The 25170-nt window shown below is 39.0% G+C and overlaps 1 protein-coding gene across 9 annotated transcripts in view; it reads right to left on the bottom strand.

Annotated features, from left to right (window-relative positions):
• MAPKAP1 (MAPK associated protein 1) overlaps nucleotides 1-25170 on the bottom strand; it is a 274415-nt gene that overhangs the window by 216543 nt on the left and 32702 nt on the right. The window contains exons 3-4 of one of the 9 annotated variants that reach the window (XM_042912765.1): nucleotides 19079-19316; nucleotides 17777-17876 (exon numbers count right to left, since the gene is read on the bottom strand). The exons of 7 other annotated variants lie outside the window; for them this stretch is intronic. The gene's annotated coding sequence lies outside the window, so the exon portion shown is untranslated. The remainder of the gene's footprint in view (nucleotides 1-17776; nucleotides 17877-19078; nucleotides 19317-25170) is intronic. One more of the 9 variants, XM_042912766.1, reaches the window with a different exon arrangement.

Below are 25170 nucleotides of genomic sequence, written 5' to 3' on the forward strand. Positions count from 1 at the left end.
TGTTATAATTGATCTGTTTTATTATTGTTGCTAGTCTCTTACCATGTCTAATTTGAAAATTAAATTTTATCATAGGTATGTACGGGTAGGAGAAAAAATAGAATTTATAGGGTTTGGTACTATCCATGGTTTTCGGCATCCACTGCGGGTCTTGGAACATACCCCCTGAGAATAAGGGGAGAGTACTGTAGTACAGAACACTGGTTAGGATGAGGACGCACAGGCAGGACTGGGTTCAAATCTTAACCCTGTCACTTGCTAGCTATGTGATCCTGGTCAAAATAAACTTAACCTCTGAGCCTGTTTTCTTTTTTCATTTATAAAATGGGGATCCCAAGGATAAGAGGATATATAAGAGATAATGCAGGTAAAGTGCTCAAAAGAACACCTGACACATAATTAAATAGTAGCTATTAATAATAATAATGATTATGGTAAAAATAATCACTACTAACTTCAGCTTTCAATTCTTGTTAAAAATAATCCTAAAATATATCAACATCTCATCCTTCTTTAGTAAGTTCACAGCACGTAAAATAAATGTGTGCTTCCTTTTTGACAGAGGACTCCACAAGTCACCTGGGTCACCTTCCACCTCCTTTAAAATTATTATGAGATGCAAGGAACATGAAAGCTGGATTGAGTATGTTCCTAGAACAGTCCTAGAAGGTATTTATTTTTAGAAAGACCTCTAACACCAGATTTCTTGTCATTTCTTTCTCCTAGAAATGGAACAAAGGGGGAAATCTAGTTAATAAATCATTATAAAGACTGAGGTTTTATAAATTTTTGTCTAGTAACACATTATACTGATATCACTTGGTAGATCTTAAAAATAAAAATACTGAGATTAAGAGAAAATTTAACTGAGGAGCACCTCTAATCAAAGAATTATACTAATCTTCATTTTTTCCTTCAAATATATTCATGGAGTAGTTCTACTACACTGAGGATATTGGGAAATGCCAAGGTAAGGTATCCCTGAATCAAAAAGTTTATACCCTAAAACAGCCCTACTGTATTTCCTAATCCTTACAAGGAGATTTCTCCAAGTGTCACATTTCTGAGTCTCAGAAATGTTAATGTCAGCCTAACATTTTAAGTGTTTTAATCAGAAAACCATTACAGAATTAAAGGGGAACACTGAAATTTCACTTGTAAAAGTAATTACGATACCACAAAGAGATGTATACAACCACGGAATTACTTATAAAGTATTTGACTATTTGTTTTGTAACAAAATCATAGCATCACAGATGGCCAAAGCTGCAAACATCCTTGTAGCCAGCACAGCGTCTCCCCTGTGGGGGTAAGGCAATGAGGCCCGAGCAGAATGGCAGGTGCTTTCAATTTCATATTGAACAATTTTCCCCTACAAAAACAAGGACTTTGGTGAGAAGCCACACATTTAACAGGCACTGACAAGTCAAAGGGCAAAGAAACAAAAGTGTACTGAAGTACCCTCAACAGAATCTTTTTTTTTTTTAAGAAAATGGATCTGCTCCATCACCTCTTATGAGGAAAAGAGTTATGGGCAAATACCTCTGAAGGCACACACCAATTCCCTAACTTTATCCTTCTGGTACAGAGGCCCCAAAATATTCCAACAGGAGCAGATATCTTCTCTATTAGTACACTACGACCTCATACAAGTTTACTTCATACTTAGTATACTGTGACTTCGTACAAGTATGATTCGCTCAACAAATATTTATTCAATACCAGTTCTGACAGGGAATTCCCACAAGTCTGCCCTGGAAAACATGCCTTCCACATCCCATGACATGTACTTGAGGATTCAGACTGTAAGTTCCACAAGGACAGGAGCCACACCACCACATCCCTTCTGGCAATAAAGAATCTTCCACACGGCAGAAATTCAGTAACGGTTGATGTCTGACTTCCAAGGACTGTATAATTTTGTAGTAGGGATAAGTCATATGTGAGCATGTGTAGTGTGATTATACAGAAAGGAATGCCTTTTTTTCTATGAATACAGACACAAGAGCTTCTCTTCAATGTGCCCTTCAAAACTGTCACCTTGGGACACTAAGCAACCTATCCCAACGCTACTCTTCAGAACCAAAAGAACATGTTTTAAATCACTTTAAGAGCAGCAAATTATCACTTGAAGGTAGATTTGATTTCTAAGACAAAGATATTCCCAACACAGATGAAAACAAGTTATTTTCTCTGATCAGTTGTGCAAAGATCAAAGATTTTTAAAACCTAGAGTTGGTAGGGTTCAGAGAACTGAGCTCATGCACAGTTACATGTGCATTACAGGGAATGTAAACTGACAGTTTTTAGATGGTATTATGGTAATGTCTCTCAAAGTATAACGAGTATCCTTTGGGCAACCCTACTTGTAGGATTTGCTCTTAGGAGATAACTATGCAAAAATATTTATCTCAGGATGGTTTGTTATACTGAAAATCTGAAAGTAACCTAAACATCCATCAGTGGTGATGTGCCAAGGCAAATACATACAATAGAATACTACATAGTCATTAAAAATACATGGTAGAAAGTGGATAAACAAAATGCGGTATATACATACAATGGGATATTCGTCAGCCTTAAAAAGGAAGAAAATTCTGGGGCGCCCGGGTGGCTCAGTCGGTTGAGCGGCCGACTTCAGCTCAGGTCATGATCTCACAGTCTGTGAGTTCGAGCCCCGCATCGGGCTCCATGCTGACAGCTCAGAGCCTGGAGCCTGTTTCAGATTCTGTGTCTCCCTCTCTCTGACCCTCCCCCATTCATGCTCTGTCTCTCTCTGTCTCAAAAATAAATAAACGTTTAAAAAAAATTAAAAAAAAAAAAAAGGAAGAAAATTCTGACATATTCTATAACATGGGTGAACCCTGAGGAGATCATGCTAAATGAAAAAAGTCACAAAAAGACAAATATCGTATGATTGCACTTATATGAAGTACCTAGAGTAGTCAAATTGATAGAGACAGAAAGTAGAATGGTGGATGCCAGGGGCTGGAGGGAGAGGAAAATGGGGAATATTTAAAAGGTATATATAAGTTTAGGAAGATAAAAAGTTTGAGAGATTGATGGTGGTGATGGTTGCACAACAATGTGAATATACTTAATGCCACTGAACTGTACTCTTAAAAATGGTTAAAACAGTAAATTTTATGTTATATACTATATATATTACCACAATTTTTTAAGTTTACATTTTTAAAAAATGTCCAGGAAATGTCACATTAAACAAAATTAAGTAAGTTTTCTTCTTGCTGTTTAATTACAGCCTTCTCAAAGCTTTTTTTTTTTTTTTTAAGTTTATTTAAGTAATCTCTACACCCAATAGGGCACTCGAACTCACAACCCTGAAATCATGAGCCGCAGGCTCTACTGACTGAGCCAGCCAGGTGCTCCAGACTTCTCAAAGCTTTTAAACTACTAATGTATATTGTGAACCTCTAAAAGTAGGGAATCTAGAAACGCAGTATATCCCAAATCTCAAACTTATCTGATCCCTAAACATGTCTTCATCTAGGAATACTAACACATATCAATGTATAAGAGATTCACAAAACATGGTTCAGAAATGCTACTCTAAATGTTCACAAACGCTGTTTCTTTGGGCCTTGAATGCCTTCCCTGGATATTACCAATTCTTGATTGAGATACCTCATCCTTTTTATATATCTTTGGACCATTAGATAAACAATTTCAGGCTCCAGGAGATCTGCTCCCCTAAGATGTCCTACTTTTCTAAGATTCTCCCACTTTTTACTCCAGGTTCCTCAAAGCACAAGAGATTTGTTTTACTAAAAATGAAAACAACAGAGACACCCACACAGAGTGGGAGGACATGAGATGCCCCATAATGACAGCCATTTTTAACTTACTGGGTAGGTCTCCCTTTATACTTACTTCATTTGTTGAACAAATACTTAAGTTCCTACTATGTGCTAAATATTGTTCTAGGTACACTTTGGATGCTATTACCACTTTACATAACCATTTGTGTTCATTAATGACCATGCAACCTGCCTGTGTTAACTTTGAACATGCCCTAAACAGGGAAGTAAAATTTTAGTAGGTTTTAATGGATATCAAGTCTTAATACAAGTCTATTTTTAAAAACAATTTTGGGGGCACCTGGGTGGCTCAGTCGGTTGAGCAACTGACTTTGTCTCAGGTCATGATCCCCGGATTTGTGAGTTCAAGCCCCACATCCAGCTCGCTGCTGTCAGCCTGTCAGCACAGTCTGCTTCGGATCCTCTGTTTCCTTCTCTCTGCCCCTCCCCCACTTGTGCTCTACCAAAGATAAATAAATATTTTTAAAAATTAAAATAAAATAACTTTTTTTAATGTTTGTTTACTTTTGAGAGAGGGAGAGACAGAGTACAAGAAGGGGAGGGCAGAGAGAGAGGGAGACATAGAATCTGAAATAGGCTCCAGGCTCTGAGCTGTCTGCACGGAGCCCAACGTGGGGCTCAAACCCACAGAGCACGAGATCATGACCTGAGTCAAAGTCAGATGCTTAACGACTGAGGCACACAGGCACCCCCGATCAAGTATATTTTTTTTTAATTTTTAAAAAATGTTTATTTTTGAGAGAGAGGCAGAGCATGAGTTGGGGAGGGGCAGAAAGAGAGGGAGACACAGAATTCAAAACAGGCTCCAGGCTCTGAGCTGTCAACCCAGAGCCCAAATACAAGTCTATTTTTAATAATAACTTTATACACACTCTCCAAATTTTCTTTGCAATGGCTTATAGAAAAACATAAGACACAACACAGTAAAAAAGTAGATGAGAAAAGTGGCAGAGGATAAGCAACTCTGGATGAATGTTGTAAGATCTTGTACATTTGCCACAGGAAGACTGCAGAATCCCAGAAGCAAAAAGCAATCATAGTAACTAAACTTAACTTAAAGCTACCTTTTTAGGTGGATTAATTCATATAATTCTAAAAATAATTCTATGAGATAGTATTTCTGTCTCGGCACATCAAAAAACCTGCCCAAAGCCAAGATAGTTAATAATTCTGAGAATCTTAAGCATTATACAGCCTCTCAAAACAAAAATGAACAAAGCATTACAACACTCATAATAAACAAGGTTTTAAAAAATCCCGTTGTTGAGTTATTTGGGATCTGGGGCCTTACAAAAATTTCTCCCAAGGGTCTTTGTGGAAGATGTAATACAATAAATGCGTTATGCAGAATAGACATTTAGCCTCCCCTCCACTCGTGCAACTATGATTTATACAACAGTAGTGCATATAATGGTTGTTCAAAAATAAAAAAAATTACAAAATTTTACAGAAGAAAGGAACTTCAAAGATCATTTACTTGTTGACCTGAAACCACAGAGGAAAGGTTTACTTTAAATTCCCAGTTAGATGTAAGTATCTTCTTAAAATCCCTAGAGATTTATGCAACTTCAGCTATAAGCAAAGTCCATACCTGAAATATTCTATTTCTTTAACCCCAGCACAAGCAAATGAGCCCCCTCTATACTTCTTCACTCCCTAAGGACCTGACATAGGTCTTGAACGTGACTTAAATCACTCAAGTCCAGCCAATGATTTAAAGGATTCCCTTTCCTGGACTTTCAAAACACTCTGTACACCCACTTCCCTCTGCCAAACAGACTTCAAGCCCCCTCACCTGCAATCTGTGAAAACTTGTCTGAATAAGCAACAGCCTGAGGCTTCTCCAAGGTCTGCAAACTCCCAATCAAAAATTACTGCTGCCCCATCAATGTGTCATATAAATGTTGGCATGTTAATTGTGTATTTATAAGATTGTTAATGGTTAGTTAATTTACCTCCCACACTATTATTGTACTTGAAATGATTTAACGTCTGCTGAGGGAGTTAACAACATGTAACAGCAGATGTGAGATTTTTTTTTTTTTTTTTTACCTTTCCTCACTGTACCCCGACTTCATGCTATTAGCATTAACTTCAAGTTAAACCTGATTCCTATACAGGACTCCTTAAGAGTGTTATAGAAGCACTCACATTTATTTTGCACAAGAAACGATCACAATTTAGGAAAACAAGGCTTTTTATCATTATAAAGTCTTTCATTTATAAAAACCAACAGATCCTGTGTTTTACTAAGATTTCAACATCCTCTGATCCAGTTAAACTTCAGAGTTCATGCCTCCTGAAATTTGAAAATTATTGAAATGACCATTAAAATAAAATGCACTTTATTGCTTTAAAATCTCTTTTTCTAACTCTCTAATTTAACTCTAAATTAAACCTTCATTTATTTTTTTAGACCAGCAAAAATTAAGCTTTTTATTCCTTTAGAGAATTAAAATCTCCACGTGAATATGCCTAATTTCATTAAACAGTAAATGGTGAGGCTCTATATCTGGAGAGTTTAATTTTTTCTTTCATAAAAGTACTTGCTAGACTCAAAACAACCAAAAAGAAATGCTTGTATCTTCTTTTAAATAATATGGGATTCATTCACGAAACATCATTGAGAGCTAGGCACTGGGAATACTACAAAAAATTGTATGAACACTGGCCTGCACCTTCCAGAGCCTTACAAACTTTGGCAGATGAGCTACCTCGTGTACATACATTCAAGTAATATAAGGTAACACATACTAACCACCAAATAAAACACTAAGACAATATGTTTTTCAAGAGACAAGAAAGTTACAGAAGGCTTCAGGAAGGAAGAAAGTCGCATCTAGGGATCACCAACCTACCAGGAGACCAGGTTTTCTCCCCTGTAAAATGTCTCCTTTGGAACAAGAGACCCTGGCCCTTGATTTTTCTTGGGCTACTAACCTCTACCTGAAATGTCTCTGAATCTTACCAGCTGCCACATCCAGTTAAAGGATGGTAGTGCACAGTAAACTTGTCCACGGACACACCCGAAGGGGAGAGGACAGTGGCCATAAATCAAGGTATTAGAGAACCTTGGGGGAGCCACCTAAAGCAACAGGCTATAAGAAACTTACTTTTAGAATTCACTCATATTCTGCATTCTATCCTATAATATACTGCACCTGTATTGTTTTAACAGGAAAAAGTTTTACCTTTGAATACACCACTAAAACGGATAGTCCAGGAATACATGCCATGCTTACTTTGTGGCTTCCAATATTCCCTGGCCCATACTGGAATTCTCATAAACCCAGTTTGGACAGCAAGGCCTAGTGGAGAAACAGACTCTGCTATAAGAAATGTCTGATTTTGTGAAGATAAAATGGCATTTTATCAATGGGCCACTCGAGGAAGGGCTGAATTTTGCTCAATAGAGGTTTCCTATGACAAGTATGAAGAACAACTGTAGGGGCACCTGGCTGGCTCAGTCAGAAGAACATGCAGCTCTTAATCTCAGTGGGGGCACCTGGGTGGCTCAGTTGGTTAGGCGTCAGACTTCACCTCAGGTCATGGTTTCGTGGTTCATGAGTTTGAGCCCTGCGTCCGGCTCTGTGCTGACAGCTCGGAGCCTGGAGTCTGCTTGAGATTCCGTGTCTCCTGTCTACGGTCATACCACCCTAAACGCGCCCAATCGCATCTCATCCCAGAAGCTAAACAGGGTCGGGCCTGGTTAGTACTTGGATGGGAGATTCTGTGTCTCCCTCTCTCTCTGCCTCTCCCTCACTCACGCTCTATCTCTTCCTCTCTCAAAAATAAACATTAAAAAAAAAAAAAAAAAGGAATCTCAGGTTTATATGTTCAAGCCCCAAAGAGATTACTTAAAAATGAGACCTTAAAAAAAAAGAACTGTAATTATTAATAACACCAAACTATATATAAAGTTGCAAGCACAAGTTAGACTAAAATCCAGATTTTTATGCAGCCATTATAAAACAATCAGTATTTTTGAAGTGTTTTGAAATAATGTTTAATAGCTAGCAATAGATGTGAAACTTCAGAAAATCTAACCACCCCACCACCCCCAAAACTCCAAACATGCCAACAGCCAGAAATGGCTGTTACAATAAATCTGCCAGTTTGGTGCAATGCAGCCCTAAATTATTTTTCCGTTGGGGGTTGTCTCTCTGACATAACTAGATTTGATTGACACTTGTGGCAATAAACAAATAATTTTAGATTTTACTTTAATATTTCAGGTAAAAGTGTTTATAGTTTTACCTAGAGTGAAGAAATGAATAATGCCAGAGAAACAAGACTGCTTCCCAGTGTGAAATTTCTGAAATATGTCAGTATAGGAGCTGAAACCATAAATAGCACTCAACTGCCCACCAAATACTCATTCACTGATTACATTCATCTGACAGATATCTATAAAGCACTTACTATGTGCCAGGCACCAGAGATATAATGCTAAGAAAAAGATTTGGCCCCTGCCTTCCAAGAAGCTGAAAGTGTGTATGGTAGTCAGAATTCAAAGATGACTCCAGAAATTCTTGTCTCTTGATATCCATGCAATTGTGTCACGCCCACTCCTGGAGTGTGGATAAAACCTAACCAACAGAGTATAGCAAAAGTGTTGGGGCTGGTGTGGCGGCAGGGGCCGGGGGGGTGTGGAGGGTAAGTTACACCCTGATTACTGTTATATGAGACTCCATTGTAGGCAACTGAAGAGAGGTATCTTCCTGCTGACCTCAAAGAAGCAAACAGCCAAGTTATGGAACAACACATGGCAAGGATCTGAGAACAACCTGCAGGCACTGAGAGTGGCCCAGCCAACGGGTAGCAAGAAATGAGGACTTTAATCATACAGCCACAAGGAAATGAATTCTACCTGAAAGAGCCTGGAAAGCAATCTTTCCCTCATCAAACCTCCAGATGTCATCCCTTTGAGACCCTCAGCAGAAAACCCAAATGAAGCTGTAACTCCTGACCCGTTGAGAGACAATAAATGTGTATTGTTTTAAGCCACTAAGTTTGTGTTAATTTGTTAAGCAGCAATAGAAATGAAAATAGTGCAGGAAAACAGCCTAGACACCTCTGCCTTGATATACAACCCAGTTTTACTCACCTGCCCCTTCTCCCCAGCAGACAACACCCAGAACTTTCTGAACATGGTTCAGCCTTTGGTAATGATAATCCCCTTGAGATGTGCCCCTCTCCACTACAAACCTTATTCTTCAAAGTGGAACTCAAGAATCCCATCCTGTGAACTCCTCTCCAATTTGCAGGATCCAAAATGTTTTAAAAGCACTTTATGTCTACCTTCAATATAGTCAATTATATGAATATCATGTATAAGGAACTGATTTTAAACTTTTTGATCCAATCCTAGAATCTGAAATGTGGTTACTGTATAGAGGTATAAATCTCTCCCCCTGCCCAATCATTTGTAAAGTTGCTAAAGGTAGGAATACCTAGACCCCAACGGTAATGCAGTGGTTCTAATGTGATGGTTCTCCGTTGGAAGGTGATTTTGTTCCCCAGGGGACATTTGGCAATGTCTGGAGACATTTCTGGTTGTCACACTAGGGTGGGTGCTGTTGGCATGTAGTGGATAAATGCCACAGATGCTGCTAAACATCCTGCAATGCACAGACAGTACCCACAACAAGGAATTATACCTCCCCAAAAGGTCAGTGTCAATGATGCCAAGGTTGAGAAACTCTGCTGTGATATGCTGTGTGAAGCCACTAAATCTGTGGTAATTTCCAACCCCCTTGGAACAGTTTCATTTATACTGAGACTAAACTATACAACTTTCCCGCTAAAATCTCTGCTCAAATCTTCGAAGGTACTAAACGAGCTCAACACCCAGCATCTGTTTACTGAAATTTTAACATGCCCTAAGGAAAATCAAAGCCTAAATTACTACAGTAAAGACAAGTTGCATTCCATCATCAAACTTGATCTGAAGCTTATCCACCCTTCTTCATCTGGCTACCTCCTACTAATTCCTCAAAATCCAGGTCAATGGTCAATTCTTCCAGGAAACCTCCCCAGTGAATCCCACACAGCAGGTTAGCTGCTCCCTTCTGTGTGGCCCCACTGCGCTGCACTTTGTCACTAGTTCCACCAAATAATTTACCCAGCACGGTGCCTGCTAGTAGTAAGTACTATGCGTTTGTTGAATTTATTCATACAACAAATACTTATGGAAGCCTACTACGTGCCAGGCACTATTCTAGAATGCAAAGAGTACAGCAGAAAACAAAGCAGAAAGTCCCACCCTCACTGAGTACACATTCTAGTGGGGGAGACAAGCAAAACAAAAGAGTAAATTATATGCTAAATTAGAAGAGCTATGGTAGGGACACCTGGGTGGCTCAGTCGGTTGAGTGTCCGACTTCGGCTCAGGTCATGATCTCACGGTTTGTGAGTTCGAGCCCCAGGTCGGGCTCTGTGCCGACAGCTCGGAGCCTGGAGCCTGGAGCCTGCTTCGGATTCTGTGTCTCCTCTCTCTCTCTGCCCCTCCCCCACTTACACTCTGTCTCTGTCTCAAAAATAAACATTAAAAGGAGAAAAGAAAAAAAAAGAAGTGCTATGGTAGGACAGCACAGGCAAGAGAGAAGGGCATGCCAGGTGGTGGAGCCACAGCTGCAATTATAAATGGTCAAGGAACGCCTCACTGAGAATCTGACATTTGAGTTAATATTTGAAGGAGGTGAGAGAACAAGCCAGGTAAACGTCTGAAGGGAAGTTTAGGGGAGCGTGCCTCGCACCGTTCAAGAAGTAGCAAGGAGTCCAGCAGGGAAGCAAGTAGTAGAGGACGAGGTCTGGAAGAGAGGAGCAAACGTGTAGAGTGCAGGCCATTCTAAAGATTCTTCCTTTACACCAAGTAAAGTAGAAAATCACAAGGGGATTGCGAGCAGAGCAGTTGATATGATCTAACTCACATTTTAAAAGGATCTCCCTGGGGGCACCTGGGTGGCTCGGTCGGTTAAACGTCCAACTCTCAGTTTCTTCTGCTCAGGTCATGGTCTTGCAGTTTGTGAGTTCGAGTCCCACATCGGGCTGTGTGCTGACAATGCGGAGCCTGCTTGGGATTCTCTCTGCCCCTCCCTCTCCCTCTCTCAAAATAAACAGACAAACTTAAAAAAAAAAAAAAAGGATCTCTCTCTGGACATAGGACATAGCAGCCAGAGAGAGCCTTAAAAAAAAAAAAAAAAAAAAAGACTGAATGAATGACTAATCACACGATTTTTTTAAATATATAATTATCTATTTATATGTTGGTTTTCTCTTCTAAACTCTCAGCTCCTTAAGGACACTGTCTTATTCATCACTGTGCTGCCAGATTCTAGTAGAATGTGGCTGGCATCCAGTAAGAGCTCCACGCAGAATGAATAGATGAACAAACCCATCTTTCTTGTTCCCAAAGGGGTGCACCATGATTTTTCCCAAAAAAAGACCCCTTATCCATGGTGCTGGTTCAAGTAGATAAGTTTCCCACTACAGTCTAAGATTTATTTTCCTTTCATTGTCTCCTTGATGTCTGAAGTTTGCTTAAACAAATACAAGAATTCAAGAGAGTTATGCTTCCACTTGCCTGGCCCCCTGGTTAACCACATCATCATTTAAGGGAAGCAACACAGTTTACTGCCAGCACCACTCAGGAAACCTGAATTCCAATTCCCTAATAACCAGGGACCTAATTACATGGCTTCGGACAAGTCACTTCTTTAAGCCTCTTTAAAACTGTTTTACATTATCAGTCCATTGTTACATCTGTTATGTGGGGAGTTTGCACTATGAAAAGGGCCTTTCAGCTCTCAAATTCTATTCCTGTCACGTCTGAGGAGGAGAAGGATATGGCTGGAGTTTACCCCAGAGTCCAACTAAAAAGTTTTGTGTTTTTGCTTCAGAGGAAAAAAGAATTCTATTGCAATTTTCACTTATAACATTGTGCCATGGTTCAGACTCTAGGAAAAGTACAAGGAATTCCTTTTTTGACAAAGATTTTAATAGTATCAACATTTTGGCAGCAAACCCACTACAAAGGTAAACCATGTTGACTGAGTTGAATGGGCATTATCACCACCTGTTTTTTTAATGCTATTATGTATAGAATCCAGTTCCTAGAACGCTAAGTGTTACAGTAAACACATCTAGAATTCCAGGTCATTGTCTGTAGCCTGCCTAGGGAATAACAATGGGATGACTTCAAGTGAGTAAGGTATCTCTGACTCTGTTCCGTGAACAGTTAACTATCCATAATGTATGTCCTATCCACTTCATAGGGATACTTACAAAAAAGAATACTTAAAAAAGAAGTAAATCCCAAGATGCAATATGATTGACTTTTCCTGTTCTAGTCGCATCATGCTAGAAGTAAAGTTAGCTCTCAACTATCAAATTCATTCAACTCCTAATGAATGAAGGACAGCAATGAGATAATCTAAACTAGCAGATAATCCCCAAACTATTTTTATGTGACTTTGAAAGGTGCTTTGTACTTTCATTTGAATGGAGCTTTCATAACCTCAGTACGTGATAACTGCTATTATTGTTACTAATAAAACTGCACTGCCAGCTATTTTTCCAACCTTCTAGTCTGCCTTTTTTTTTTCTTTTTAAACCATCACTGCATGGATCAAAATGAGGATAGGGCATCAGGATTGGCTTCATTCTGCCTATAATGTTTTAGATAGATTAAAAGTGTTTCACAAAATACAACTTAAGTAGAATAATCATTCTCTGGGTTCCAGAAGGTTCATTTATTTATTTAGCAAGTATTCACATCACTTACTAAACTGTGAGGTGGATTATGTTATTATTTATATTTTACACACCGGTAAACTAAGGCACAGACTTGCCCAAGGTCACAAAACTAGTAAAAGGGGGAGCCAGGATAAATTACGCAACCTGGCTCCAGAATTCCTGCTCCAAACAATCATTACATGCTGCCTTGAATTCCCAATGTAAGTCCATTTCATCACACTCTTCTTAACCCTCTTCTCTCACTAATCGAGATATGGTACATGCAGACTTACCTGTTCATTCAACAAGCATGAATACTTAGCACATGCTGGCAGTTAGGAGTGTAGAGTAGTTAAGTCTCACTGCCTATCCCCAAGAGGTAAGCAAGAGAGTCAAGCAAAGGAGATAAGTACATAAATGGTCACAATAAAGAGTGAGAGCAGTGCCAAGGGATTCTATAACAAAGTATTATGGAAACACAAAAGAAAAATAAATGAAACTAGATATTCAGACAAGGCTTCACAGAGATGACTAAGATCAAGATAATGGAAGTAATCACTTCCAACTTAGTCACCTTAAGAATAGTGGAGGGGGAAAAAAGCTGGTAATTAAAATAACCTATAATGCTGCCTCCTTAATCAAAACTGTTTAAAATCAAATTTGCTCCAGACCTGTCCTATGGACTACAGATTAACATCAGGCCATGCACGGGTTATTACAGAAGCAGGAAAAGGATAACTAACTTTTGAGGTGGAAGAAGTGGAGGGAATCAGGTAGGTTGACAAAGGGTGGGTAGGAGAGACCAAGAGCAAGCAATCAAGCATCATACTGCCTGGGTTCAAATCTGAACTCGGCCACTCACTCACTGGGGGACGTAGGGAAAGTAACAAGTTCAGTGCCTGTTTCTGCATCTGTAAACAGGAATATTTTGGTGCCTATCTCAGGATTGTTGTGAGGATTTAATGAATTCATATATGTTATGTGCATATAACAGGGTCTGGCCCACAGTAAGCATTATACAAACATCTACTATTATTGTTACTGCAATTATTCCCTGTTCTAAGATGAATCTTCAAAGATGAGAAGTTGGATGGTTGGAAGAAGACAAACTCATCTCTTCCAAGTAGGAGAGACAGCATGAGAAAAGGCACGAAAACAAGAAACAGCAGAACATGTATTTAGTAATTAACACTACATGGAATTCAAAGTTGCTGAGTTTCAGAGAGTTTGTTCTGGCATAGAAGATTAATCTGACCAACAAGACACAAGATTAATTATGAAGCTGTGTCTATGGCTCAGGGAGAGATGATGAAATCTGAAGTAAGGCAGTGAAAGGTCTAAACATTTTTTAACTAGATAAAAAAATATTTAGAAGATGAAATTGGTAGAACTTGGTGACTGAACGAATGTGGAGGGTTAAGGAGAAGGGGAAACTCTATGGCCTGCATACAGTGCCAACAAAATGAAACTGTAAACTCAAAAGGAGGAACAGCTTAACAGGTAGGGGGGAAGTAAAGAATTATGTTTCAAACACAATGACCTTGAGATGTCTATGGATTACCCAAATAGATATTCATCATGATGTAAACCTGACAGCCCAAATGAGGTCTGAGTGAATTTGGGAGACTACAACATGTAAGTGACAAAGAATATGCAAATGAAACCTAGGAGAAAGACCTGAGCAAATTCGGAAGACATCAACATATAAATGACAGATGGAGCCACGGATGTGAATGAGCTTACTCAAGGAAAATATGTAAGGAAAGAAGAGCAATAACTTAGGAATAAAGTCCAAGGAATAGCTCTAGCTGTAGTTAAAGGATGGGCCAAGAAAAAGAAACCCTAGACGCTGTGAAAACCAAGTCAATCTTTGCCTAGATTCTAAAGTTAGGATCCATGCTGTGGAAATTCACAAATTCCTAGGCAGTTACTTTTTTCACTGGCTTTTCCCTTTCTGCCCCCCATCCCCTAGTAACAAGTTCCAAACACTGGATTGGGAAGTCCTTGAGAGGAAAAGACTAAAAGCCTTATTTGGCTTCCTGTCACTAATACTCTATTATAAGGCCTGGGACACAGGTTCACATATGAACCAGAATGAACATGAAAAATGGAAAATTTCCCATTTATCAAGACAAAGGGCTCATGGAATTCCTAAGCCTAAGGTTGCTTCCAGCCCAGACTTCAGCAACAAAGCATAAAGAGAGCAGAAACAAAAAGGGGGGCAGACCTTATAAACTGCTCGTGGGAATGTAAAATGGTACAGCTACTTTTGAAAATGGTTGGCAATTCTGCAAAATGTTACCTACCATATATTACCTACCATATGACCCAGCAATCCATTCCAAGGTATACACCCCAAAGAACAGAAAACATACGTTCACACAAAAACCTGCACAGCCATGTTCACAGCAGTATTATTCACAATAGCCAAAGAGTGGGGGAAAAAACACATCTCCATCAACTGATGAATTAATAAGCAAAATGTGGTATTTCCATAGAATGGAATATTATTCAGCAATAAAAAGGAATGAAGTACTGATACATGCAACAACACAGACGAACCTTGAAAACATTATGCTAGTAAAAGAACCGAACACAAAAGGCCACATACTGCATGACTCCATTTTTATGAAAGGTTCACTGAAAGTAGATTAATGGTTGCCAGAGGCTGTGGGAGGGAGGAATGAGGAGTGACTACCTGTGGTCACTTGTGGAAACTTGGGGTTTCCTTCTGGGTGATAAAAACGTTCCGGAATTTTATAGCGATGATGGTTATACAACTCTGTGCATATGCTAGAAACTATTAAATTGTACACTTTAAAGGGGTGGATTTTATGGCATAAGAATTATATCCCAGTTTCAAAAATGGGGGTGGGGGTTGAAACACAGAATAGAATCCATGCTGCTGTTTCCTAGATTTCTTCTATTTCAAGTGATTCCAACACAATGATGCCAACAAACCACTTAACTGAACAGCAGTGGCCACTATAACCATGAAATTTTTAAAAACAATTTGCATTACAAGTTGATTACATCAAAAGATACTAAATTCCTCATGCAAAAATGGGAGTTTCCCAATCTTTTCCCCAGAAAAAGGAGAACTTTCATATATGCTAGTGAACTCGTGTGGAGGTGGCTACTCTGTATTTCTAGCTGAGGGGGATTAAATCCTGGTGCCGGAAATGCCAACAGAATCTTGGACTTTGCTGAAACAAATACTCGGGCACTGGAGAGGCTTCTCCTACCAAAGCACCAGACACTAATCCACACTAGAGCTGGGTGGAAGAAGCCACAGAGTTAACACAATGCCTCGGTCAGCAACCCACTGAGCTACTGGTCTGTGGGGAGTACTTCTCCTCACTTTGAAAAAAACAAAAAGGAGATAAAACAAGAAAGGCAACATGGCATAGCAGAGAACACAAAGGCTTTGGAGAGCTCAGGTGTGCTCCAATTCCACCACCCAGTAACCCAGTAACAGAAAACTGGGAAAAATCGCAGTGTCTCTGGACCTTATTAAGACATTATCGCATACCCCACAAAGCTGTTGTCACAGTGCAGGAACCAAAAGTGACACTCAAATATGAGTGTTCTTCCCAATTCGCCTGAAAGAAAACTAGCTGGTAGTACTGTACATGTTTTGGTCAATCGGAAAAGAAATCTCATGACCTCTTCCCTTTGATATACTAAAACTCATTCTCACACTTAAAATTATAAAACAAATCCAATGTCCAAATTAGAATCCTTGACTCTTTGGGGCACCTGAGGGGCTCAGTCGGTTAAGCTTCCTTCCGACTTCGGCTCAGGTCATGATCTTGCAGTTCGTGAGTTCGAGCCCTGTACCAGGCTCTGTGCTGACAGCTCAGAGCCTGGAGCCTGCTTCGGACTCTGTGTCTCCATCTCTCTCTGCCCCTGCCCCACTCACTCTCACTCTCTCTTCTCTCTCAAAAATAAGTATTTAAAAAAATTTTAAAAACTAATAAAAACTAAAAACCAAAATTCTTGACTCCTTTCTGAGAAACCTACAGCCATTTAATTAACCCTCTGCATCCTCTTCTCTTTAGATTTCATTCACTTGTATCTTTATAACCTATCCAAGCCACCACCTCTCACCTAACTTGTTGCCTAACTTGTCTTAAAGTTCTTCAGTGACTTCCCAACCTCTTTAGTAAACTGAACCTTGCCCACATCTGCAGTTCCATCTTCTACTTCTGCTTTTAGTCTTTTTTATTCTAGCCATACTCAACCTTCAGGTTCTTTCAAGCTTTTGAACATATACTCCTTGTGTCTAGAACGGTTTTCTCTGTCCTTCCACCTCGCTCAGACACCCCGGGCTCCTTCATCCTTCAGATCGCAATTCAGACTTCACCCGCCCCAGGAAGGTTTGACCTTATCAAGTCCCGGGTAGGTACTCCTCCATATTCACCTTCACCCTCATTACTAAACACTTCTCCAAGTAGCCTGTACTAGACTGTAAGTCCCATGAGAGCAGAGTCAGTGTCTGCAGTTTGCATCGCTCAATTCCCAGACATATGCCTGGTGCCTCCTACGTATTCAGCAAAGAGACTGAATACATGAATGATTACAATTAAGCAAAAACTTAACTTGATAGGATATTTTTTTCATACACAAATATTTTAAGATATTTTTATAATTTTAAAGAACATTACAGATCAAACAAAGGCAATTCTTCATAACAACTGTGTGGGAAAAGGACTTAAGTGCACATACACTTTCTACAACTCCAACAGCTATCATCCTGATTACATCAAAAGAAGCTAAAGGGGTGCCTGGATGGCTCAGTTGGTTAAGCATCTGACTTCAGCTCAGGTCATGATCTCACGGTTCATGAGTTCGAGCCCCATGTTGGGCTCTGTGTTGACAACTAAGAATCTGGAGCCTGCTTCAGATTCTCTCTCTCTCTCTCTCTCTCTCTCTCTGCTCTTACCCTGCTCGCGCTGTCTCTCTCTCTCTCTCTCAAAAACAAATAAACATTAAAAAAAAAAAAAGAAGCTAAACTACTACCACAGTGGCTAACACCGTGCTCCTTAACTGGAAAGAGCAGAAAAAGTACATATAATGCAAATTACAAACATTATAGTCAAGTCATGCACTGGAGTAAAAAGAAGAAAATCATTTTTTTGCGGATCCCTACCCCACTCCCCCAAAAAAGGTTAGACACACTTGATAGAAATGCCACTTACTCCAAATAGTTCACCAAGTGAAGGGTGCTATGAAATACTTCAAATTCCATAAGCACTCAGGACTGCAAAGGCCGTGAGAAGAGAATGTTCCAAGCACAGACTAATGGACAGAAGGTACAAATGAAATAAACCCTGATGCATGATGACTATCTAAAGAAGTCTAAACTGAAGACTGAATGTATTTGTTCCAAAGTTATTCACCAAGCTTCAGTTTCTGAAACATGTTCAAAATACTTAACATATTTTATAAGTCTCCAGTGTAAATGACAGACATTTGTTATTCAAGATAACTAAATAATTTCCTTCACCTAGTTTAGGATATATTAAATATCTATCACATTTCAGACTTAGTTTTTGTATTTCGGATTTTTTTTTCATACTAACAGTTTTATATCTTATCATGTATTTGTTGCCTATGCTAATGAGAATACAGGTTCTACCAACTCAGAATATTTATTATCATTTTGGGGATGTAACCATCCTTTTAATTTGGTTCACATTTTAACTCAGCAACTTTAATCCAGTGATCATAGCTTCATTAGCTTATAAACAAACTGTTTCTCAGGTAAACCCAATTGCCCCACATCAGGAACTTAAGCAAATAAATAAGTACAAAAACGGCAGAGATTATAAATTAGGGCAGACAAATCTGTATCTAGCCCCACGCCGGTAAAGAGCATTCTATCAATATAGTGAAATGCTAATCTCCTAATTAACAACCTAATTAGGTAATTATGGCTTTGCAGAGGGATGCCGAAATGAAATATGACAACATGGTCACCTCTTTATATGGCACCTGTGGGCCTTTTCAGCTGTCATTGCATAGAGTGCAATATCAATTTGAACAGATGACAAAGTGCTGTCATTTTTCATTCTGATAATATACAGAATGCTTTGGACAGAAGCAGTTTACAAAAAGAAACATCTTGCCTGGTATTTTCCTAATTTAAATATGCTCAAATACATCGTTAAATTTTCTGCATGTTTTTTATATTGTATATAGGAGAATTACATGTACAACAGCAATGACAACAAAAACCCTAACTGGCCATTTGCTGATCTGTACGTGCAGAAACTATTGCTATTTCTATTATGGAATATATGGCAATCAGAAAAGCACCAATTCGTCACGACATTCTAATATTCATACTTTTTTAATACTGTTATCAGGAGAATTAAAACCCAAACTTTGACCTTTAATTTTTTCTTAAAAAAAGTGAGAAAGTCACACATACAATTTCCCATACCAATAAAGCACTTCCCAGTACAGAAGCATTTAGTTCACATAAAAGCTCTACATACCAATGTCCAGCCTCCCAGATATAGGAGTGTTCTTTCTCTGAAAGACAGCTGTCACAGGGCTACCATTGTCCCACTGGTCACTGAAGAGGTGATAGTAGCACTAGGACACTGGTACCACCAACACAAATGCAACTCTTCTTCCATGATAATGATGTCTTACGCAGGATTTGCGGGGAGGAGAGAAAGGCTAGCCTGGGAATCTCCACATCATTTATGTCAAGATACGTGAAACCATATTCTAAACATAAAACAACTGAGGTCAAAACTTGAAAATACAATGCATTTAGAACTTCAGATCACCTGCATTAGTGGAAATTTTTGATGGAATGATTTTCCCTGGTTCTACTCAAATTTCTTAGTATCAGGCTGAAACTAAAATGATTTTTCTATTAAAAAAATCAGAATACTTGGGAAAACAGAAAAAAGCATAAAGACCTATAATCTGACCACCTATTTCTTCTTTTCCCTCGCATATATGTTTGACATAATTGAGATCATAATTTGTATAATTTGGGGGCACCTGGGTGGCTCAGTCGGTTGAGCGTCCGACTTCAGCTCAGGTCATGATCTCGCAGTTGACGAGTTCAAGCCCAGCGCTGGGCTCTGAACTGACAGCTCAGAGCCTGGAGCCTGCTTCCGATTCTGTGTCTCCCTCTCTCTCTGCCTCTCCCCTGCTCATGCTCTGTCTCTATCTCAAAAATAAAGATAAACATTTAAAAAATAAATAAATAATTTGTATAATTTTATAGCCTTTTCCCACCGTATGTTACATGATGAGCATATTACTATGTCACTAAAATTCTTCTAAAACATCTAAGATTGCACAATATTTCCACTGATTGGCTTTTCCATAATTTCTCTTTGTTGGCTACTAAAGTGGTTTCTAATTTTTGCTATTTTAAGTACTGCTACAGTGAACATCTTTCAACATAAATATTTTTCTACATTTCTGATTATTTCTTTAATAAAATTTCTAAAAACGGAATTACAAGTTCAAAAGGCTTGCGTGACTTATTTTTTTAAACTTGGATAAATAACGCCAAAGTTCTCTCCAGAAAATTTTCACCAATTTATATTCCTACTAGCAACATATGAGTAACCAATCACCACCAATCTCTGCTTTCAATAAGTATTACTATTAGAGGTGTTTTGTTTTTTTTTTAAGTTTATTTATTTTGAGAGAGAGAGAGCGAGCTGAGTGGGGAGAGGCAGAGACAGGGAAAGAGAGAATCCCAAGCTGGCTCCATGCTGCCAGTATGGAGCCCGATACAGGCCTGGAAGTCAAGGACAGTGAGATCATGATCTGAGCCAAAATCAAGAGTCAGACGCTCAAGCGATTGTGCCACCAGGATGCCCCAATTATTATTAGAGTTTTATTAAACCTTTAAACTTCATGTTATAAGATTATACCTGTAACCAAATACTTTCACTGTATGAGTAATAACTTTCTGTAAGCATTAAGTTAAAATAAGTAAGAAGGGCTGTGTTGATGACCATCCCAAAACAAGGGCCAGTTCCAACATCCAAATCCAGAATAGCATGTAATAGTGACAAAAGCATTGTATTTAGAGTGAAAAAACCAAAGGTTTGCACCCTAGCTTTGTCATTATCAGATCTCGGCCTTCAATCGCTTTACTTCCAAAGCTTCAGTTTCAGCACTAGTAGGACAGAGACAAGGAGAACATGATATCCCTTGTTTTAACAACTTCAGTGGGTAGTCATGGGCACACACACATAAAGGTAATATAAGCAATGGAAATGCTTATCGTTATTCAACAGATCAATTCATTTAATCTAAATAGATCATTTAACCTTACACCTGGAAACAGCATACTGAAACCCTTCCCCAACAGTGCACGGTTAGTAGGTGCATTACTTCACAAAGCACAGGTAGAAATGAACAAGATTAATCTCACGATCCAGACACGAAAACGAGTCTCATCTCTTCACAACCACTCACTCCAGAGTCATTTCTTGTTACACTATACTAACACTGGAATGTGTTATACCCCTGAATGTACCCATACCTCTCCAGAAGCACCAGAGAACCAGGTACTTGCTTACGTTGTTTCAGTTAACCATCTCCACTACCATATGTTGAGACCAGCACTATTATCCTCATTTTGCAGAATGTCCAGGTCACACAGGGAATACCTGGCAGAGCCAGCATTCAAATACAGGGGGGTGGGACTCTAAAGCCCCACCTCACATTGATTCAAGCCTGCACCTCAGTTCTTTGTTAGTCTCCTTTATGTCAGCAAGTGAAGTTCAGATTTAAAATTTAACCATTTTTAAGGGCACCTGGGTACATCAGTTGGTTAAACGTCTGACTTCAGCTCAGGTCACGATCTCAGTTTGTGGGTTCAAGCCCCGCGTGGAGCTCTGTGCTAAAAGCTCAGAGCCTGAAGCCTGCTTCGGGATATGTGTGTTCCTCTATCTCGGCCCCTCCTGTGCTCATGCTCTGTCTCTCAAAAACAAATAAATGTTAAAAAAAAATTTTTTTTAATTTACTGTTTTAAAAAGAAAACCATTCCTTTGAACAATTTTCTACCAATTTCTGTGCTGAAAGAGTACTTGTTTATAATATAGTATCTTAAAATGTGTCCATAGGGAAATTAAAAAATGTTATTTTTTTGAAGTTTTACACATTCAGTCCATTTTGTCTGCATCAGTAATAAAAGCATAGGATAGGATACAAATCTAACACTGCATATATTTGGGGTAAATGTGATAGAATATGCAATTTATTTCACAAGCAATTACTATAATCTAATTCCAGTAGTTACTCTAGTACCTCCTTGGCTGTTTCCAGAATTTAAGTTTTGTTGTTTAAGTGGTTTCTCCCATTTTTCTCAATTTCAATTACTTAAAACTGTTCTCTTCTTTGGGTCCAAATTTTGTGTTTCCTATATTAAATCTGTTTCCTCTATATATCTACACCACTGCCAACTAGAGATAATAAATTTTGAGTGACTGGTCAGGATTTATTTTCACTTTTATATTCTATGTTATTTCCTTATACAATAGAGTATGAATGAAAACAGTATCTAGAAGACCAATCTTTCTTCTATTTTCACCTTGTAGAAGCTGGGTATTAAAACAAAAATAAATTAAACTCTTGGGCTAGGAACTCCCTGGCCATATTTCTCTCACTATGCTGGGTGTCCCTATGCCCCCTCTTTCAATCTTGTGTATACATAGTCAACAAAACACTGTATGCACTTGGGAAGCACCTGGCCTGTCAAGGTCCATTCCCAGAATTAGTGATGAACAAAGAACGGAGGGAAAAGCTGAGCAGTGGCTCCCTACCTACTGTTAAGGGAAGAGGAACCATATTTTTAGATTTGAACCATTGTCCATGGGGATCTGCCAGTAATCAGTTGTATGACTTTAAGAGTGTCAATTAGAATCAGGAAGCTTGGCATCCTGAAAAGACCTGAGCAAGACTTGAGTTGAGGTCCTCATTATCATCCAGATGGAAAAAAGATACAAGGATTTGTAAATGACTTGACAAAATCCAAAGGCTGTTAGTGGTATATTATATTCAGAGTTCAAGTCCCTCTCAATCCGGTGCACTTTCTATTAAACTGTAATTTAGTAGGCATCAGTTTCTTTATCTTAAGAGGTTATGATTACCCACCTTGTTCACTTCCCATACTGTAGAAAAGACCAAAAGATACAAGAATCTGGTAGCATCTAACGTGCTAAGAGCACTGGGGTGCCTGGGTGGCTCAGTTGGTTAAGCATCCGACTCTTGATTTTGGCTCAGGTTCTATGAGATTAAGCTCCATGCTCTTAGCCCAGAGCCTACTTGGGATTTTCCTTCTCCCTCTCTCTGCCCCTCCCCAACTCGCTCACACTCGCACGCTCTCTCTCAAAATAAACAAACAAATAAACAAACTAATTTAAAATGCTAACAGCACAAACCAAAAGTATTACCAAGTCTTGTCCTCATCCAAACCCTATCACTCCTGAAAATTAGCCTGATTATATAATGAAAGCATTCAAACTGTCACTTCCCCAAAGATATCAGTATGAGTCAATTACAACACACTTTTAATCTGGCAATTTACCAGTAGACTTCTGATCAATAATCATTACATGTGTAGTACCTCCTACTTTGAACAGTGGGTACCAAAATGTCAGCCGTCAGGCAGATCAGAGTTTATAATCAGGCAATCTAGTACTTACTGTACATAGCCCACAAATGTGTTTTGGTATATACAATTAGTTTTTAAATAGCAAATTTTAGAACTAAATACATTAAAATCCAGATTTTCAGCATCTCCTGAATGCTCTGCAAGAATATTATCCCTCAAAAAAAAAAAAAAAAAAAAAAAGAACATTATCCATTATCCCCCACTGGGATTAAAACAAAAACCTTTAAAAATTAAAAAAATAAATAAATAAAAATATTATCTCTCAGAAGATCCAAGGACACCAGATCCGCTTCCTCACATAGCAACAAGCAAGTGGAACTGAGCGGCGACTGCTTCAGACTGGTCACATGCAATTCACCAAGGTCTGTCCTACTCTTTATCGTGGGCACTTGAGCTGGAGATCCCGGAGGTATATGCTCAAAAGAGAACTAATATTTGTTCACTCTTTTTTGGCCAACATTTTTCTGGTGTTATCATTCACTAGCTATGTGATTGGGGCAATATATTTAACCACTAAGCCTCAGGTTGCTCATGTGTTCAGTGGGGGTAACACCACTTATGTCACAGAACCACAAAGATTGAAGGAAATATGGGATACAAAAACATTTAACGAGCGGCCCCTGGGTGGCTCTGTCAGTTGAGCATTAGACTCTTGATTTCAGCTTAGGTCATGAGCTCGAGCCCTGCATCAGGCTCTGCGCTGACAGCACAGGGCCTCCTTGAAATTCTCTCTCTTTCCCTCTGCCCCTCCTCCGCTCACACATGCACACTCTTTCTCAAAATAAATGAAACATTAAAAAAAAATTAATGATGACTAAAATGTAAGTGTTCAATTATTAAGTTTAGCACAAACTGAAATATGCTAACTTTTGAGTCAAAACTTCTAAAAAAACCTCAAATTCACAGAAAACACAAGGTCAGAGCCCCTCCCATGGGGGAAAAATGCAACGTGACAGAATTCCTAGTGATAAAATAATTTGGTATCTATGGCTATGTCCTTAAAAATAAGGCCTATACTGGGGCGCCTGGGTGGCTCAGTCGGTTAAGCGTCCGACTTCAGCCAGGTCATGATCTCGCGGTCCGTGAGTTCGAGCCCCGCGTCAGGCTCTGGGCTGATGGCTCGGAGTCTGGAGCCTGCTTCCGATTCTGTGTCTCCCTCTCTCTCTGCCCCTCCCCCGTTCATGCTCTGTCTCTCTCTGTCCCAAAAATAAAAATAAAAAACGTTGAAAAAAAAAATAAAAAAAATAAAAATAAGGCCTATACATACAAATAACAGATTTCCAACAAATTCTCTTACCCTGATATAAATATATATATATTATATATTATAAATATATATAACATTATATATATAATAAATAATATATATAAATATATATAAATCCACTGAACTGCAAGTTTCTAAAGTCTTCGGTCATGAGTCAACAAACAAAACAAGCCCCCCCCACACACACACAAAGAAATATATTTAACGTGACGGATGAGACCATGAGCTTCAGCAGCGGCCACATTCATTCTTCATTATCCCTGCTGCCTCACATAATGAAGGCACACTGAAGCTACGGATCAAGGGCTAGCATCTCTCTGAAGTCTCTTCAGAGGGTCCCCGTCCACATCACAAAGAAGAGCGAAGATGCCAAAGTCTAGCAGATAATCCCCTCTACTCACAGCTCCAACACATGCATAAACTCAAGGAATTTCTTTAACTTCTCTGCACTCTAGTTTCCTCACCTGTAAGATCAGGATGTTAATGACACGCTTTTGTACAGGAAAGAGATAATGCACTTAACACAATGCTGGCACAAAGTGCTCGTTAGCCACCATCATCAGTGTTCCCTCCTTTGTGCGTTACAGTACCCTGTGTGGCAGCTATCATAGGAGCTATAGTACTTTACTATAGTTCACTGGCACATACTTCCGTCTCCCCCACTG

Source organism: Panthera leo, chromosome D4 (genome assembly GCF_018350215.1).
Source record: "Panthera leo isolate Ple1 chromosome D4, P.leo_Ple1_pat1.1, whole genome shotgun sequence".
Taxonomy (NCBI): domain Eukaryota; kingdom Metazoa; phylum Chordata; class Mammalia; order Carnivora; family Felidae; genus Panthera; species Panthera leo.